This window comes from Gopherus evgoodei, chromosome 5, assembly GCF_007399415.2.
Source record: "Gopherus evgoodei ecotype Sinaloan lineage chromosome 5, rGopEvg1_v1.p, whole genome shotgun sequence".
NCBI classification, from domain to species: domain Eukaryota; kingdom Metazoa; phylum Chordata; order Testudines; family Testudinidae; genus Gopherus; species Gopherus evgoodei.
In genome coordinates, this window is record NC_044326.1 from 25,643,376 (window position 1) to 25,658,696 (window position 15,321).

A 15,321-nucleotide genomic window follows, 5' to 3' on the forward strand; every position below is an offset into this window, starting at 1 on the left:
GACTACTGAACTAGATGACTTCTCGAAGTCACGTCCAATCCTATGATTCTATGAGTCTGTAACTTGGAGCTATTGGTTTTCAAGTTCTCTGCAAACACAGGCAAACATCACTGCATTAGTTAAATTCAGGTCATGTTTTCAAGGTTTTCTTTGTGACCATATTGCTAGAGGCTATCATATTTTTAATGACAGCTGACTCTGTGGAAGAGTTGAAAGTGCTGCCCATTCACTCCTGATGATATTCCTTTGGCCATGCCCCAGACTTTTGGGAAATATTGAACTAAGAGGTCTCTTCTACCAGTAACTTTGATGTTATGTTTGTTTTGCTATAGTTTTGTTACCATGCACTGCAGAAGCTTCTCTCACATTGTTCTCTACTGTCCTGCAAATCAAAACATCCTTCTCTGTCAAGAAGGCTCAAGAGTGGGATTAGAGAGAACAACTGGCACCAGAAAAGTCTGTGAGTTGCAGAAGTGAGGATTCCCAGAAGTTTAGTTTAATGGGACTGAGATGGCAGAAGTAAGTGAACATATCTGTGGAAACTGATATTGACCCAACACAACCCAGGCTGGCATAGGGAAAGAGAGTGCTATTAACTCAATTGGGTTGAGGGAAGAGGAGTGATTGTGTGGAGTTTATAAATATGACTGTTTATACTATAACCAATAAATACAATTGAATAAATCTTGCTGTCTGACTACATAAGACACGTTAACCTGATATAAATGGTCAAAAATATCAATCTAAGTTAGGTAGCTTACTGAACAGTTTAATGATTTACAGAGTGTTCTTGTTAGGATAGTCATTTGGGAGGAGAAAAAGTTGTGTATATAAGGAAACCAGGAGAATAAACATTCTTTCATTCATCTGTAGGAGCTTTGGCTGACATGTTAAGACTTATTCAAGTAAACAATAATACCCTATTCATTTTCTCCTATGAGAAATAGCATATTCAACTATCAGATTGATTTCTTGATAAAGAATAATAGTTTCATAGGCAGAAAGGATCAGTGCGTTTTTCTAATAAACAACAAATCACTTTTTAAATCCCCTGAATGCCCCAAATAACCAAGCTATGAACTCATCCGTGGGTACAGTGTAAAAATTTGTGCCAATTACTGACTGTCTTACAATTTGCAGTTGGATGCCCCAGTGCAAATTATTCACTAGGAGATTTTAAATTGCATGTGCAATAATCTCTTGCATACATCAACCAAGCTTTCACCGTTAGGTGGTTGATTATCGTGTGAGTATTTCTTGTCTGTTACATTGGCTAAATTCCAAATATCCTGAAAATATATTTGGGACTGTCTAATCTGATCTGTGGTCTGTAACATGCTTGTATTCTGATTTGCCATGTAGTTATTCTAGATTTTGTAATTGTAACTAATTGCAGGTTTCTCTTTTGTGAACCATATTGTAGTGATGTATTTTTTGCTACTGTTAATATTTCTGAATAAATATCTTTCTGGTTTGTGGATTCAGGGCTGGGCATTTTACCCAAAAATAAAAGTAAAAGATTTTGAGGAGGCGTTTTTGACCAAGTGTTCGACGCGCTTGTCATTCCCAGAAAACATTGCACATGTGTGGCGACCTACTTGCCAACATCCTTCCCAGCAAATGTTGGCAGTGTTTGAATCAGTTTTGTTGGCCATTATTGTTGGGTAGAAGTGCATTTTATTGGCATTCTTTCTGTGGTAGGAAGGAGTTTGCAGCTTGTGGATGATATTTACACATAGGTTAGTTGTTAGTTCCCTGAAATTCTGCCTCGTATTGTTCAGTGTCATGCCTATGTCATTGCTGTTTGAAGCTGCAGAGAGAGTGGCAGTTTGTCCTCTAAGGCTGCTTGCTTTTCAGAGGTGTTGTTTTTAAGTAATTCACTTTCAGTTTTAGGCAGGGGTACTGTAGATCTACCCAGTAATGCCAAAGCTTGAGATATTTTATGAATATCTAATCTTTGCAGGTTGTGTGAGGGTTTCACTCAGGGCTCTGATTCAGCGGTACATGGCAGTACAGCATACTGGCACTTCTTTAATGCTGTTAGAATCTAAGCTTTCAATGGGGGTGAGAGGTAAGTCTCGGGCCTAGATACATTCAGGTTACATTTCTGAGGCAAAGTGACATAGACCTGCATTTACAGACCCTGAAACAGTAGCTCTGAGGAGTGTCACCTGTCCCATTTGTCTCTGAATGCTAACTCAGGCCTGGTCTACACTACACGTTTAAACCGATTTTAGCAGCGTTAAACCAATTTAATGCTGTACCCATCCACACTATGTGGCCCTTTATATCGATATAAAGGGCTCTTTAAATCGGTTTCTGTACTCCTCCCCAATGAGAAGAGTAGTGCTAAAACTGGTATTACCCTATCGGATTAGGGTTAGTGTGGCCGCAAATCGACGGTATTGGCCTCCGAGCGATATCCCACAGTGCACCACTGTGACCACTCTGGACAGCAATCTGAACGTGGATGCACTGGCCAGGTATACAGGAAAAGCCCCGCGAACTTTTGAATTTCATTTCCTGTTTGGCCATCATGGAGCTCTGATCAGCACAGGTGACCACGCAGAGCTCATCAGCACAGGTAGCAATGCAGTCTCCTGAGAACAGAAAAAGAGCTCCAGCATGGACTGCATGGGAGGTACTGGATCTGATCGCTGTATGGGGAGAGGATTCAGTGCTAACAGAACTCCGTTCCAAAAGACGAAATGAAAAAATATTTGAAAAAATTTCCAAGGCTATGATGGAAAAAGGCCACACCAGGGACTCAGTGCAGTGCAGAGTGAAAGTTAAGGAGCTCAGACAAGCCTACCAGAAAACCAAATCAGCAAACGGAAAGTCTGGGTCAGGTCTGAAAACATGCTGCTTCTACGCTGAGCTGCATGCAATTTTAGGGGGCTATGCCACCACTACCCCACCCCTGTCCGTGGATTCCGAGGTGGGGGTTGTAATCTCAACCACGGCTGAGGATTCTGCGGAGGGGGAAGATGAGGAGGAGGAGGAAGAGGAGGACGACCTTGCAGTGAGCACACAGCACTCTGTTAGCCCCAACAGCCAGGAGCTTTTTGTGACCCAGACGGAATTTCCCTCCCAACCCTCCCAAGCCACTAGCCCAGACAGTGAAGCCATGGAAGTGACCTCTGGTGAGTGTACCTTTGTAAATATAAAACATGGTTTAAAAGCAAGCATTTTTTAATGATTGATTTGCCATGAGGGCTTGGGATGCATTCGCGGCCAGTAAAGTTACTGGAAAAGTTTAACATGTCTGGGGATGGAGCGGAAATCCTCCAGGGACATCTCCATGAAGCGCTCCTGGAGGTACTCCAAAAGCCTTTGCAGAAAGTTTCTGGGCAAGGCAGCCTTGTTCCGTTCACCATGGTAGAACACTTCACCATGCCATGCATATAGCAAATAATTGGGTATCATTGCATGACAAAGCCTAGCTGCATATGGTCCCGGTGATTGCTGGCATTCAAGAAACATCCGTTCTTTATCTCGCTCTGTTATCCTCAGCAGACTGATATTGTTCATGGTAACCTGGTTGAAATTCAGGAATTTAATTAAGGGGACAGAGCTGGCCATTTTTCTCCTGGGTTGTTGCTTAAAAGAAATCCTTCCTTGCACGTAGCCAAGCGGGGGGAGGGGAGGAAGAATAGCGCTGAGCTTTTTTGCGTTTGTCTAGCAGGAATCTTCCCAGCTACCGGCCATGCGGTGAGGGGGAAAAGGAGGGTGATTAGCAGTGATCTTCCATGATACCAGCCATGCGGTGGGGGGAGGGGTAAAGCAATCATCCTAGAGAATTGGATGCGGGGGTTGGCTTCTGCTGCTGCATGTTAACAGGAAAGAAGCATCAGAGGGCACTGTGTATCTGAAGGCTGGAGAACCCAAAAGACAATGGCTTACCATGGCCGCATACAAGCTGAATTCTGATGCCCGGACCTGCGTCTGTGAGATCTGTAACACCACAGCCGCAGGCACTCAATATTAAGATGCAAAAAAAAGACCTTGTAGTGAAATCACATGTGCTATGTAAGGTGAATAGTGTTGTTCACTGTGAAAGAGTATAACCATTGTTCTGTAAAATGTATCTTTTTAAGTACCTCTCTCCCTTTTTTCCCTCCCTCATGCAGCTGCACATTTTTCAAGCCTCCCTACTCCATTCCGAAGGCTGTCTCAGATAAGGCGGAGGAAAAATAAGACGTAAGATGAAATGTTCTCAGAAATCATGGAAGTAACCCGCAATAAAAGAACTCATCTGAATGAGTGGAAGGACGTGGTATCAAATTACAGGAAAGATGCCAGTGAACGTGAGGACAGGAGGGACGCTCGAGATCAGAAGTGGCGGCAGGAAGATCAGAGGTGTAGGCAGGAAGAACAGCGGTGGCGGGATGCAACGCTGGAGCTGCTGCATGATCAAACTGATATCCTCCGATGTCTGGTGGATCTTCAGGAAGAGCAGCGGGGTCACAGAGAGCTGCTGCAGCCCCTGTGTAACCACCCTCACCACTCACCATGTTCTATATCTTCCTCACCCAGACGTGTAAGAACACGTGGGGGAAGGCTTCGTGCACCAGCCCACTCCACTCCCGTGGACAGTCCAACCACAAGGCTGTCATTACATTGAAATGTGTTTAATGGCCTTTTCCTTCCCTCCTATCCTCCTCCCAAACCACACCCGGGATACCTTGTCAGTTGTCTGCCTCTTTTTATAATTACTTTTTAATAATGAATACATGATTTTTAAATGATAGTGACTTTTTTTCCTTAAGCAAGCTGTAATCGAAGGGGGAGGGTGGGTTGCTTACAGGGAATGACTTTTAATAAAGAATACATGATTTTTAAACGATAGTAACTTTATTTCCTTAAGCAAGCTGTAATCGAATGGGGAGAGTGGGTTGCTTACAGGGAAGGAGTCAATCAATGGGGGAGGGGGGTTCATGAAGGGGAAACAAACACAGCAGTCACACCGTACCCTGGCCTGTGATGAAACTCGTTTTCCAAAGCTTCTGTTATGCGCAGCTTCCTGGTGTGCTCTTCTAATCGCCCTGGTGTTTGGCTGCACGTAATCAGCTGCCAGGTGATTTGCCTCAGCCTCCCACCCCGCCATAAAGGTCTCCCCCTTACTCTCACACAGATTGTGGAGCACACAGCAAGCAGCAATAACAAAGGGGACATTGGTTTGGCTGAGGTCTGAGCAAGTCAGTAATGTGCGCCAGCGCGCCTTTAAATGGCCAAATGCACATTCTACCACCATCCTGCACTTGCTCAGCCTGTAGTTGAACAGCTCCTGACCACTGTCCAGGCTGCCTGTGTATGGCTTCATGAGCCATGGTATCAAGGGGTAGGCTGGGTCATCCAGGATAACTATAGGCATTTCAACATCCCCAACTGTTATTTTCTGGTCTGGGAAGTAATTCCCTTGCTGCAGCAGTTTAAACAGAGCAGTGCTTCTGAAGATGCGAGCGTCATGAACCCTTCCTGGCCATCCCACGTGGATGTTGGTGAAACGTCCCTTGTGATCCACCAGTGCTTGCAGCACCATTGAAAAGTACCCCTTGCGGTTTATGTACTGGGTGCCCTGGTGCTCCGGTGCTATCACCCTCCCACAGTTAGGGAATCCCATTGCAGCAAAGCCATCCACTATGACCTGCATGTTTCCCAGAGTCACAACCTTTTGTAGCAGCAGCTTAATGATTGCTTTGGCTACTTGCATCACAGCAGCCCCCACAGTAGATTTGCCCACTCCAAATTGATTCCCGACTGACCAGTAGCTTTCTGGCATTGCAAGCTTCCAGAGGGCTATTGCCACTCGCTTCTCCACTGTGAGGGCTGCTCTCATCTTCGTATTATGGCTTTTCAGGGCAGGGAAAAGCAAGTCACAGAGTTCCTTGAAAGTGCCCTTACGCATGTGAAAGTTTTGCAGCCACTGCGAATCGTCCCACCTGCAAAACTATGCGGTCCCACCAGTCTCTGCTTGATTCCTGGGCCCAAAATCGGCGTTGAATGGCTAGAACTTGCCCCATTACCAGCAGGATCTCCAAAGCGCAAGTGTTCTCATCACTCTTGTTACCACGCTGCAGTAGCCGCCGTCGCCTCCTCGCCTGGCTTTGCAGGTCCCGGTTCAGCAAAGACTGCGCGAGAATGTGCGAAGTGTTTACAAAGTCCACGATTGCGGTATTGATCTGAGCAGGGTCCATGCTTGCTGTGCTATGGCGTTTGCACAGTTCACCCAGGAAAAAAGGCGCAAAACGGTTGTCTGCTACTTTCATGGAGGGAGGGGTGAGGCTGTACCCAGAACCACCTGCGACACTGTTTTTGCCCCATCAGACACTGGGCTGTCAACCCAGAATTCCAAGGGGCGGGGGAGACTGAGGGAACTATGGGATAGCTACGGGATAGCTACCCACAGTGCAATGCTCCAGAAATCGACGCTAGCCTCGGACCATGGACGCACACCATCGAATTAATGTACTTAGTGTGGCCGTGTGCACTCGACTTTATACAATCTGTTTTACAAAACCGGTTTACGTAAAATTGGAATAATCCCGTAGTGCAGACGTACCCTCAGATGCCAGTGAGAATACTTTAAATAGCAACACTGTTAACTCTCTGCTCATGAAAGCATGTAAGAAAAGGGAGGGAGGGAGGATTGTGCAGATCTATATAATCTCCTGTGAATGCCAGCTCATTTTGGCACCACAGATGAGTGGGCTTGGGGAAGTACCACCGCTCTTTACCCCCCAGACAGGAAAGAGTCAACCCCAATCAGGAAAGCCCATTGGGGCATCTGAGCACCCTCAAGGGTGAGCCAAGCTCAAGAAGCCATGCCGGGCATCTGAGTCTCACTGAGGGAGTACCAGGCCTGAGGGACCTAGTAAAGCCCATGGCTGAATTTGGATTCCACTGAGTGGAGCTGAGCCCAGCGAGCATGAGTGGTTATGTTTTGGGATGGTCTAGATCAGTGGTGGACAAACTATGACCCGTGGGCCAGATCTGGCCCGCCAGCCCTTTAGCTCCTGCTGAGGAGTGGGGTCTGGGGCTTGCCCTGCTCTGGCTCTCCAGCTGGGGCTCAGGGTTGGGGTCCACTCCATGAGGCTCTTGGAAGCAGTGGCATGGCACCCCTCCAATGGCCCCTTCTGGCGCTCCAATGGTGCCTACGGATGGGGCAGTGTGGAAAACCACCTGGCCGCGCCTCCACATAGGAGCCAGAGAAGGGACATGCTACTGCTTCCAGGAGCCATGTGAGGTAAGTGCCACCTGGAGCCTGCACCTCTGAGCCTCTCCTTGAACCCCAACCCCCTGCCCCAGCCCTGACCCCCCTTCTGCCCTCCAAACCCCTCGATCCCAGCCCAGAGCACCCTCCTGCACCCCAAGCCCCTCATCCCCAGCCCCACCATGGAGCGTGCACCCCCAGCTGGAGGTCTCCCCCCTCCCTGCCCCAGCCTGAAGCCCCCTCTCACACCCTGAACTCCTCCTTTTGGGCCCCACTCCCAACCAGCGCCCTCACCCCCTCCGCCACACCCCAACCCCACACCACAACCCCGATTTTGTGAACATTCATGGCCCGCCATACAATTTCTATTCCCAGATGTGACCCTAGGGCCAAATAGTTTGCCCACCTCTGGCCTAGATAATACATAGTCCTGCCATGAGTGCAGGGAACTGGAGGCTATTGTTGTGAGTGGAGCTTAGAAGAGTAGCACTGTCTTTCTCCCCATCTGGTGTTTGATTTCAAGGTTTAAACAAAAGAGAGTTGAACTAGGTCAGTCAGTTTTATTTTGCTCTTTGCTTGCCACAATCTTCTGAGAGAGACAGGGTTGAGAATGGGGATGCTGGATGTTTTACTATAGAAGACAACAAAGTATAGCCATCCCATTTCTTTCTCCCCCTCTCTATTTTTATATATTATATATATATATATATATATATGTTTCCAAATGCTTAGGGTGTTTGGCCAGTGTATAAGTCTGGATTTGTTTTAATTTTTGCTAACTTTAAAGAATATTAATTTCAATGATACACGCAGAGAAGCTCGGCTCCTCCTCTTCTCTCAGGCTTTTAAGATGTTCACATGGTATCTAATCCCAGTCCAAGGTATTATGTAGGCTGCCTAACTATATTCAGTGATGTATGTGGGAGTCAGTCACCTGGTTACTCTTCTATGTAGTAAAAGCTTTTATTTGATTATTCTGTTTCCAGAGCTACTTGTCGGAGGAAAAACATTGTTTTCAGAGCAGATTTATTATAAGTGTCTTTGTAGATATTAGGGAAAGAATAGTAGTTTTGGTAGGCTGTTAACTGCAATATCTCGAGGAATAATGATAAACACTCCCTAGGTATTTATAATTCCCCATTACTTCAGTGTCTGAAAGCCTTGTGTTTTAATTTGTCTTCATAACACCTCTGTGAGGTGTAATCCCTATTTTACCTATTTTAAGTGATTTGTTTCAGGTCAAACAAGGAGTCTGTGACTGAGTTGTGAATTGAACCAGAATCTCCCAAGTCTCAGCCCAGTGCCTTAACAACAAAAATATCCTTTCCTTCAGCTAGATTCTTTAAGTTTCTCAAACAGTCTGAGGTAGTTCTGTCATAGGCAGTATGCTATTTGCTTGTATTGTTATTGCAGGATATCAAAAGCCCTTTGTAGTCAAACTGAAAGCAATGAGATCCTGGATTCCTGAGGGATAGTATCCTCTTATTGTGGCTTCTGTCTTTAGACTTCTTTTTTTGTAACCAGAGATCAGGCTGAATTTGTATATTAAATTTATCTCTCGATCTGTTCTAGATCAATTACTTACGTACAACCTATTTAGTAGTGTTTTTTGCTGAGAGTAAGGATTGCGGGGTACTCATTCTGATTGGCAGAATGACACACAGGCTGCAGAATCATAGGACTGGAAGGGACCTGGAGAGGTCATGTCGTCCAGTTCCTGTCAGGATTAAGTATCATCTAGACCATCCCTGACAAGTGTTTGGAGATTTTTAAGAGTAGGTTAGACAATGATGGAGATTCCACACCCTCCTTAGGCAATTTATTCCACTGCTTAACCACTCTGACAGGAAGTTTTTCCTAATGTCCAACCTAAACTGCCTTGCTGCAATTTAAGCCCATTGCTTCTTGTCCTATCCTCAGAGGATAAGGAGAACAATTTGTAATTTTATGTAATTGAAACCTGTTATCATGTCCCCCTTCAGACTTCTCTTCTCCAGACTAAACAAACCCAATTTCTTCAATCTTCCCTCATAGGTCATATTCTCTAGACCTTTAATCATTTTTGTTGCTCTTCTCTGGACTTTCTCCAATTTGTCCACATCTTTCCTGAAATGTGGCACCCAGAACTGGACACAATACTAGGGGCCTAATCAGCACAGATTAGAGTGGAAGAATTACTTCTCATGTCTTGCTTATAACACTCCTAATACCTCACAGAATGTTTGTTTGTTTGTTTGTTTGTTTTTGCAAGTATTACACTGTGATCCACTATGATTAAACAAAACAAATTACACAACATGGGAAAACATATAATTCTTGCAGCAAAGGATGGTCAAAGCCAATCTCTTGATCACAGGCTACCTCTTTATCCAGTTGATAACTCAGAGACGACAAGACACCCCTAAATTGCTCCTTATATTTGCTTGTCCATCTGACCTATTAAGGCTTTTCACACTAGCTTGCACCGTAACCTGTAAATACTTCACCATTGAAAAGCGGTTAGAGAAGCCAAGATCTCTACCACTATGGTTCCATTAATCTAGGGCATCACAATTCCCCATCTCCCATCCACCATTAGAAGAGACAACTCCCTTCCCCAGTTTATTGTCAATTGGCTTGCAATTTTCTCATTCAGGAATTATCCTGGCAACATACAAAGTTGCCAAATTAAGTGAATAATCAAATAATTTAACCCACTACAATTAGAAAACAAAAGATGCTGTTGGTGAAAGAAAAATACAGTAAGCTAGTGAAACAACAACAAAATCGACCCTAAAAGAAGAACCTACAAAAAAAATCCAAGCCCAAAACAAAGCAACTCCGCTCAAAACAAAAACGAACCTCCCAGCTAACTCAGAAGCATGACTTCAGTAACGGTACTCACCATATGGTGTACCAGAATTTGGCCCATTATTTGTTACTTCCATAGTCTTCTTTGAGAAGACTCCTTAAAGGAGGCATTGTTGGTATAGGTGAACAGTCCTTAAACTTTGACCTTTCTCCCCATTCTAGAAAATTCCTATAGCTTTATTCTTTAATGGCAGGAGGAAAAGTAGTGAGAATTATAAGCTTGGATGTGAAAGTCCCATTTCCTCATCTGGGGATCTCTTCATGTCACAAAGCTGGGGCATTATCTGAGTGACAGAAAGTTGGGCATATATTGCTTCAGAGAGCGGCATCTTGTCGGCTTAAATATTCTGTGTGTTCACAGGAAAGGAGTTGGCAGGAAGATCAGAGGAACATTTTAGAGTGAATGCACTTGTATTGAATTGCAATTAATCCAGTACCCTTGCTTTACTTGCCCACGCAGTATGGGAGCAGGGATTTTAATTCTATTGTAAGCCCTGGGTTTTGGGATTGGTTCTTGGGGTTTGAACCTCAGTATGTTTCATTGTTGTTTTTGTGTGTGCCTTGGTACTGCTTGTTCTAACATGATTGGTTACGTATCTACTGTTAATATATTTTTAACATGTATTTTAGTACATGGAGTGTAAGAACAGCTACAATTGAATAAATATTGGTAAAGCTTTTATAAATGTGCTGTTCTGATAGAGCCTGATCCAACATCCATTGAAAACAATGAAAGTTTTTCCATTAACTTCAGTGGCCTTTGGATCAGGTTGTTAACTTGTACAGAGAGGCTCAATTTATGGTTTCACCAGTTTCTGTTGGAAGAAATCCTAGTGCATTGCCTGACATGGAAAGGAGCCTCATGCTGTCCTCTTTCCAAGACCCATGACAGACCAGCATTGCCCCCAAATTGGGCTATGCCAGCCAGGAAGGGTATGTAGCCACAATAGCTGGAGGATGCCCTTGTTCAGCTCCCATTTGTGATCAACTTCTGCTAGCAGGGCTGTTGCTGAGCCACTGGTCTTTAAGTACCGCTGTTTTCCCCCACCTTCATGCATTAGTACTAAGTAAACCTGGACCAGTGGTTTGAGCATTGGCTTGCTAAACCTAGGGTTGTGAGTTCAATCCTTGAGGGGGGCACTTAGGGATCTGGGGCAAAAATCAGTACTTGGTCCTGCTAGTGAAGGCAGGGGGCTGGACTCAATGACCTTTTTGAGGTCCCTTCCAGTTCTAAGAGATAGGATATCTCCATTATTATCTATTATTGGGTTACTATGGTGTATGTCATTTTCCCTGTGTAGATTTCCATGGCCTTCTATTGCTCAAGGTTCTGCCCTGGGAACTTTTGTCTCAGCAGCTGTAGTGATTGATCAGATTTTCTGTTTTGGAACTGATAAGAGTTTTTTCATGTCAGAGGTTTACATGCTGCAGACCTGTGATACCACCATGATTATATAGTATTTTCATTGTTCCTATCCATGGAATGGAGGTGACAAAAACATTTTAAAAACATTGCAAACAATTAATTCCAATATATTTACATTTACTTGCCATTCCTTATGCAAGAAACCCCCTCCTTGAAGTAATATGTAAAGTCAAAACCTTGTCCTCCCTTCAAATTCTTTCTCAAGATCCAATTATACTGCGATTCCTGCTGCAAATGGCTTGCAACGATTACGTATATTATCTTTTGTCTTTTGTCTTGTTGATATAATTAAAAAATCCTCTTTTATTTAGCAAGTTTTGCACGGAGCTAGTCTATGTAACTGTGTGCCTCTGTCATTGTTAATCTCCTCCTCCTCCTCCCTGCCCATTTTGCATTTGTTTGTTACATCTAATTGTAACATTTTGCCTTTATTTAAAGGTAAGTTCTGTGGGGCTAGAGCTGTCTCTGTGATTGTATAGTATCTTGCACATTGGGGCCTCAGTCTGATGATTTATTTCTGTAGTGCCAATCTTCTTTTGTATGGTTTGGGTAGGTAATAATGACTACAAAGTTGTATCTAGATTTGCTAGCCAGAACATTGCCGTAGCAGTGAGCTGGTGAATGTCCTTCAGGCTCCCAACAAAAGAACGAAGGAGACACTCAGATATGATGTGCTCCATCATTTGTGCCTGGTGACCACAGTCACATACAGGTATTTGCCTCATTTTCCATTTAAAGAGGGTTTGTCCACATCTCTTGTGAGATGTCCTGATGCGATTCAATCTGCACCAATCTCTCCGATATAAATCAAATTCCCCGTGGCTCCTCGGCAGGGTCAATGATGAGCTGTTTGTTTTGAGCGGTTGAAACACTGGAAATAATCAGCCATTGTGCTAAGCTCTCCAGTTATGGCACGGCTGATGGTATGAAGGCTTGTATGCTGAACGACTAGAGCAATGTCATCCACATACATGAATTTCCTTGACTCCATCACTGATATATCCGTGTTGTATAAATTAACAACTATCAAGGCCAGGATGGAGCCCTGAGGGATGCCAGTCAGCATTCATTATTGAATAATGCATGGTTTGTGGTGTTGAACACGCTGCAGTGTGTGTACATCTGTTTTAAAGCAACGCTGGTGTGCTTTATTGATTTCTGAAGCTCCTCATCCCATAGAAGCTAGGTACTGTAATTGCGCAAGTTTTAACAAACATATACATTACATAGACAACCAAAATAACTGAACATTTAAAACTAAAAATACCTCAGCCAAATTCAGTAAATAAGAGCCCCACACTGTGCATTAAATTCTGCCAAACTTTGTCTCTTGTAGCTGTCAAGCAAGGGTTGTGGTGAAGGGTGGTGAAACACTGTAATGGGTTACCTAGGGAGGTGGTAGAATCGCCTTCCTTAGAGGATTTTAAGGTCAGGCTTGGAAAGCCCTGGCTGGGATGATTTAGTTGGGAATTGGTCCTGCTTTGAGCAGCAGGTTGGACTAGATGACCTCCTGAGGTCCCTTCCAACCCTGATGATGATCTATGATTCTAAGGGTTGGGGAGGGGAGATTCTAGGAATTTGTGACAGAAAATTAAAATGCAGATGTAAATCCTTGGAGATATGAAGGTTTATGGGAATCCTTGAAACTATAAAAAGTCTAGCTGATTAGTATTGAGGGAAGGCTGCTGAAGGCCAAAGAACTACCAAAACTCCACACCAATGGGACAGAGGAACCTGATATCAGAGATACTCCTTTACAGTGCTGAAAAAAACCAAGAGTAATGACCAAAATGTCAACATATCATACGTTCTGGGCAGTTTGAAATCTAGACCCACATTTTGTAGCTTTGGCCCCAGTTCTGCTTGTTTAAGTAAAAGGGTTTTGTTGTAAGAGAAGGAATACACTTCCATAGTAGGATGATTATATTTCTCATGGACAGCAATCTAGTTTCCAAAAAATGAGTCCTGCAACTGCTCCCCAGTCTTTCAGATAATATGGGCCCAGGCGACTGAGGGTCTCGAAGATAATGACAACACCGTGGCTAAAATCCAGAACCAAGTAGTGCAGAGAGCAAGATCAGAGATGTATACATATATTAATGGCTACATTGCCCATTCTACTTGAAAAGTCAATCAGATGTGTTCTGCACCATTTGAAACTCCCTAGTGAGCTTCATTAAGTACAGTAGTTGCACTAGACTTGTTCAGAGGTGACAAAGATTTGGGTATTTGATGCAGGGCCAACATTAGATAGCAACAGTCTGCCCCCAATTTGAAATTAATATCCCTCCAACTTTTGTAAGAGATTCCTGACTCAAGGGAATTATCTTGTGAGAGATTGTTCATTAAACTATTTTGGGCTCATGTAATGCTGTCAAGTAATATTTATTAATTTGTTTAACATTTTAATTGCAATAACACACAGAGGCCTCAGTATGGTAAGGGCCTTATTGTCATAGGTTTTTACAACACCTAGCACATTGTATCATTTCCTATTTGCATTACGGTGAAGTTGTCATTGCAACAAACACAGCCATTCAAATGTTAACCATAGTGCTTCTTGATCATTGCTTTCTGTGGCGTTTGGACTTTTAAATGTATTATTATTACAGTTTTTTTACATGCCTTATTTGAAAAGAGGTCTCTCATACAATTTAAGAATATGACTACCTGGGACAGCACTTGTGAAACTTCAATGCAGGAAACCTGTGCAGTTTTTACATAAGGATAAAGGCATTTTCACTTTTGCTTTCTCCTAAAACATCACAGGTGGTATTTTTAAAAACCCTTGGCATTGGCCCAACTGCTGCAAGAGTGCTTTCGAAAATTCCACTCCATAGGTCCACTGAAAAGAAAATAGGATTGTATGTTTAGGAACGTAATAAATTGATATTTCTAATGGTTGGGCTGCAGTACAGTCAGTAAATGATTCTAGTGAATTTGATTTATATTTGATGGCTGGAAACAGAGTATTATTACATTTAACTTACTGAAGTTGTGACTGCTCTCACTTTACCCATTCAGTCACTATTAATTACAGAGAGAGGAGAAGTAAAGCAGGAAAGCTAGGTCATCTGAAGCTTGTGAAAGTATGCCTTAGACATTGTGAACTATGAATGTCGTCTTTCACATAGAAAGTTATTGGCTGATTATAAGGGATGTTTTCTAAAACATAGGTGAGGTGGCAGTCACTTTATAAAATCAGCACATTTGTACCCAGGCACTTTCTTTATTGTTGTGTGTCAGAATAGCGGTCATTTTTAAACCAGAAATATTCCTTCTTTTTCCAGCTTCCTGTAATGTTGAATACATGTTAAGGTTGCATATTTAGCACAGAACTACTCTCTCACTTTCACAAGCCTAACTAGGCTCATTGGATGGTCTGAATACACAGTGATGTTTGTCAGGTTAGGGAGAATAAAAGGAGGTTCACAGTGTTTCCCTGCTCCCTAATAACCAGGCAAGATGAGCATCCTAGAGAATGAGAGAGCCCTTTTGTCCCACTCCTTGCTGCATCGATGATTACCAGTGTCCTGGAAACTGTTGCTAGTTACCTGTAAGAAAGAAAAACTGTGTTATCCTGGTATATTTAAATCTAGACGACATGCATTGCAAATCTCATGCTGCTACTGATATGACCACCTTGAAATTACTAAAAAATTATAGATGATAGTTCTCTGAAACAAAAAGTATATACTATTCAGGATAATTCTATATAAAAGTTCATTCTGAAATACAATGATGAATTGATTATTGAACTAAATTAATGGTTTCCTATGTGCAAGTGATCATGATCTGCCTTCATTTATATGCAAACAGAATATAGTTCCAT

The 15,321-nt window shown here is 43.2% G+C and overlaps 1 protein-coding gene across 4 annotated transcripts in view; it reads left to right on the forward strand.

Moving 5' to 3' along the window:
* Nucleotides 1-15,321, forward strand: part of JAKMIP1 (janus kinase and microtubule interacting protein 1) — a 275,429-nt gene that overhangs the window by 108,977 nt on the left and 151,131 nt on the right. Inside the window, exon 2 of one of the 4 annotated variants that reach the window (XM_030563328.1) lies at nucleotides 333-519. The exons of the other annotated variants lie outside the window; for them this stretch is intronic. The gene's annotated coding sequence lies outside the window, so the exon portion shown is untranslated. The remainder of the gene's footprint in view (nucleotides 1-332; nucleotides 520-15,321) is intronic. 4 annotated transcript variants of the gene reach the window in all.